Source organism: Limulus polyphemus, unplaced genomic scaffold, assembly GCF_000517525.1.
Source record: "Limulus polyphemus unplaced genomic scaffold, Limulus_polyphemus-2.1.2 Scaffold2709, whole genome shotgun sequence".
Classification (NCBI taxonomy): Eukaryota; Metazoa; Arthropoda; class Merostomata; order Xiphosura; family Limulidae; genus Limulus; species Limulus polyphemus.
Genome location: NW_013668319.1, coordinates 162,948 through 167,913, shown reverse-complemented (window position 1 = coordinate 167,913; position 4,966 = coordinate 162,948).

The window sequence follows — 4,966 nt, the reverse complement described above, 5'->3', positions numbered from 1 at the left end:
GAAGAGAGATTACAGCAGTTGTTAGAGGAAAAAGAAAAGAAACAAGAAGAACGAGAAATTAAAAAGAAGAGAGATTACAGCAGTTGTTAGAGGAAAAAGAAAAGAAACAAGAAGAACGAGAAATTAAAAAGAAGAGAGATTACAGCAGTTGTTAGAGGAAAAGAAAAGAAACAAAAAGAACGAGAAAAGAAACAAGAAGAAAGATCACAGCAGTGGCAAGAAAACCTACAACAATGGCAGCTCGAACAGCAAAATAAACAAGAGAGATTACAGCAGTTGTTGGGGATGTTGCGTCATCGAGATCATGCGATTCCCACGCTCTCTACTTTCTAGAATTATCCTGTACTTTGGCGAATGTTCTAGTTCTTGTTGGATATAGGGTGGGCGGGTATATAAAAGAGGGGAATGTAATGTGTGCGTATATAGTGAGTAATTGAACTGCAGTCACAGGGTATTGTTGAAGTTAACGTTCGTTCGTTACAGTGTTGTTTTAGCGCGAGTATTGAGATTAAGTGTATCGCAAAGTTATATTCGGAAAGAATAAACCAGTTTTATAAAGTAAATACTTGTGTCGTTAAAGTTTCGTTGGAACGAAGTTACGGAAAAATCAATTAACAAACGGAGACGTAACAAAATATACACCAAGCAATTTGTTTTTTCTTTCACCAACATTTTTACTGTCTACTTCTCTAGCAGAATTAACTGTATATGATCTATAGCAGATTACTTGTGTGAGGTATAAAATTACCTAAAGTAAAATATACACCAAGCAATTTGTTTGTTTATGCTAAGGCAAGTGTGTTCACAACCTCAAACCATCTTTGTACACCATATATATATATATATATATTACTTTAGATAATTTTATACCTCACACAAGTAATCTATCATACTATAGGTCATATACAGTTAATTCTGCTAGAGAAGTAGACAGTATAAGAAATAGGGGATGAAGATATCAGTGTTTCAGAACAATAAAATTAAAAGGATTGTAGTTTGTGTAACTGGTAACAATTTAGGCTCACATGGCATAGGTGGGTTCACAGAAAAATTTCAACTGGAACATACTTCTGTAGGTTATTACAAAGGATTAATTTCATAAAACCTCATATTGTAGGTAATAAGTGAAAAGAGGAACATTATGAGGCTGCTATTCAGAATTTAGAAAGTAATGAAACTACTGATAATTAAATAGGTATAAAATTTGGTTCTCCTCTAAGTATGCTGCAGTATTACCATGTTTGTAAAGCTGGACTTTCTCCTTGTTTAGCACAAACATTTTGAAGGTGTAAAGTCACATGGTACTGAATTGTTCCCGAGGTACAATCACTGAACATGGGCCATTAATAAGAGTTTGGACATTAAGATTTGAGAAATATACAAAATAGGAAAAACCTTCCAAGAATGTTGTCACAAAAACATCAGTTGCTGCAAGCATACTATACAGAAGGCTCACTGTTTCATGCACAAATTTCATGTCAAAATGGAATAGAATACCTTACTGATCAGATACATAACAACAGATATAAAACCAGTTTCAGAATGCAAACCATCAATAAGAGAACAAAATTTTTCAGTATCTCACAGAATAAATGTTAAAGGTACAGAAGAATGTAACTGTTAATAGATGATAATGAACTGTCAGGATAGATATAATCATAGTTAAACAAGACAGATTTGTGTATTTTGAAATGTCCTTATACCAGTGTTATTGTTTCTCAGACTTGTGCCTTTGGGAACTAAAAGATTTGGACAGAAGAATATGTTTAAAGATGTTTTTGATTTTTACCTTCTGTATACATACAAATGTGGTATTAATGTAATATCTTTGCAAAAGAGCTTGTAGAAATGGATAACTTGAAAGAGTTTATACTAGTGATACTGCTAAATATGAGTGTTGAAATAACCGCTTTGCTTACTGATAATGTATGTGAATGAGGAGTTTAAGTACAGATGGCATATAATATGTAAGAGAGAGTGGTTTATAAAGTGTCTTGTGACCAGTACAAATCAGAAAACTTGTTGCAACATTGAGAGGTAGAATATTTTTCTTCTTTACTCATGAAATCTTTCCTAGAAATTGAAATGAGATAAATACAAGCAAAAATATACATCTTGTGATATTGTTATCAACAAAGGTAAATTTACTTGCCTTTCAGAAAAATATGGATTTTTATTCTGGTTTTACAATTACTAGAGCAATATAGCTTTACATTTTTTGTATCTCTTCCCAGTTATGTGTTTCCAGTATACGTGCCATAGTTAATATTTTATCATTGTAAAATGGCATGGAGTGAAAAAGCTAAGTTTCAGTTTACCATATGCTCTTTAATGTAGTTAATATCTAATACTCTGCTACAAAAACAGAAAAACAAGAGAAATAAAACAAAAGTAGGAGATAAGAGAAAAATACAGGGACATTGGAGAAAGAGCGAAAGGAAACAACATCAAGTGCTTGAGAAAATGCACAGGTACATTCAGTGTAATAGGCATTACAAACTATATTCTGAGTGATTTGTCAATAATAACTCCTTAATCATAATAATGTGTACAATTCTTTAATAATGGGCAGCAATTGCAAAGTACCTGTTGACTGGGTAAAAGTTATTGCAAAGTTTCTTTGTGGACACAGTGGTACTAGGCCTAAAGAAGCAGCTGTTATATGCAAATACTATGCATTAAAAATATCAGTTGACAGACAAAAGAAACCATATGACAGGATAAATGAACATCTTTGAGTGCATGCCATATTTCTCTAAAAGAAAAAGCAGAACAATTAAGGAGTTCTACAATAGTGCAGCCAACTTTAATAGAAATGCAAAGGGATAATGAGGCAGCATGTCGAAGTGCAATTCAGTCATTTGTTGAAGCACTTTCCAAAGTTGGTTTAAGCTTATTGGTGGTTGATGGACCTTTACAAGAGTTTGGGTAATAATGTTTTTCAGCAACTAAACAATGACAAATATGCTACTTTGCAAGAAAAATACTTGCTTGAAGTCTTTTGGAAACTTGAGAATTAAATCAAAGAGCAAGTAAAAGATAAAAAGTATGTCTGATTGTTGATGGGTCCTCTAATGTTCTTGGAAAGTGGAAAGCCCACAGTCAAGACACTGATGTCATATTACAATACTCTAAAAATGAATCATAAAATTGGATTTGTTTCTAATACTGCTGTCTCAAACAGTGTCAGCATTGCTTTGGTGCTTGTAAAATTATTACAACAATATGAGAAGAAGTGGTGATGTTATTACCATTGTATCTGATTCTGAACACTACATGCAAAAGATGGTGAATAACAAATGTTGGTGAAGGTGTCAGTAAACTCCTGCATGTCCATGATATGACATATTTAATTTATATTTCTGTTGGCACTGCTCTTACCTGCTCTGCAATGTCAGATGCTAAAAAAAGTAGTTATCAAATTTGATGCCCTGTTTAAATATGCCTATAGATTAGAACAACTTTACAATGAAGACTGTGCTAAACTTGAAAGTATAAATGCCATGAAACCCTCAGCAGTTGTTCCTACCAGATAGTTCGGTTTCTTTGAGAGTCTGCATGTTGTTATAGGCATTGGGGTTGGCCTGATGGCTCTCTTGAAGAAGAGGATGCCCTAAACTAAAAGGTGTCCAACATTAAAGAAATCATTCGCAGTCATCAACAGAGTCTATGCCAAGCTTGTGTTTCAAGAAGAAAAACTTAAACTGGTTTTAACTCTACAGAAAAAGCTGGAGAGAAATGGTGCTATGCAACACAGATTATACCACATTATGGAGGTCAAGCTCTCGATTTGCTGGGAACAGAGCTCAGAGGTAATACCAACAGAAAAGTGTGGTTTAATTTTAGAAATGCTGTCACCTAAAGATGATGCTTATGTGAGGCACTCCATTAATTAATTCTGTGTAACCCTGGGTAAAAAATAGAAAGGAACAACTATGAGGAATTTCTCTATTACTGTAAAGAACCAATGGATACAAGCAAGAGTGTTGGATCCTTTCCTGAAGTCAGATCAGAGTTGCGAGTCTGACAATTACAAGGAAATGTATTCCTTTGTGGAAGGTGTAACACCTGAATTCTGCACTCAGAATTCTGTCAGTATATAGAAGAATTTTCTCCAGAGAATCCAGAACTCATTATATTGAGATTATGGAAGGATGCCATAGCCAGATACACAGATCTGTTAACAGCAGTATTGATTCTGTTTTGTATTCCAGCTAGAAGTGCAGCAAAAGAGCATTCCTTCAGTAAACTGCACGATATTCAAAGATCAGACTGCAGTAAAATGTCCATAAATACACTTAAACAGCAAATGATATATTGTTAGACTTCTCTAACCAAATTAGTATAGTGAACAGTTTTTTTTTAAATACTCATTGTTTTCTTAACCAACCAACAGACAAAACAAACTGGCAGTAAGGCCAGAATCTTTTTTTCTCTGAAAGTTCTTAATTAGTTGTACTTAACTTTTTTCGAACTGAAAAGGAATGTGTATCTGTAAGTAATGGTTTGGTGTTTAAGAATGTTTTAAATAAAAAACATTGCAAACAGTTGGAAAAACCAGACCAGTAGACTTTTTTACCCAACTTGTAACATTTTTTAGGCTGAGAAAGTAATCTGCTATACTTTATTTCTATTTAAGCACTTTTGATTTCTTTTTCTGAATAAAACCATATTTCAACCCAAATATTTATTCTTTGTTGATTATACACAAAATATGCACTTGATTTTACAACCCCTTGTTGATTTGTTTTATAAAAAAACTTATTTAAGAAAATTATTGACCTGGATTTGGAAACATAAGGGAATCCTCAATAGCCATGGCAATTGTAATTTTTTAGGTAGGATTAGAGTAACTTAATCTAAGAGACTTTTTTTTCCTTTTTAGTAGTTATATTTATGTGTAATATATTAATATATTTTTAGGTTCAATGCTTTGCTGCATATGGAGATAAGGAATAATCATATT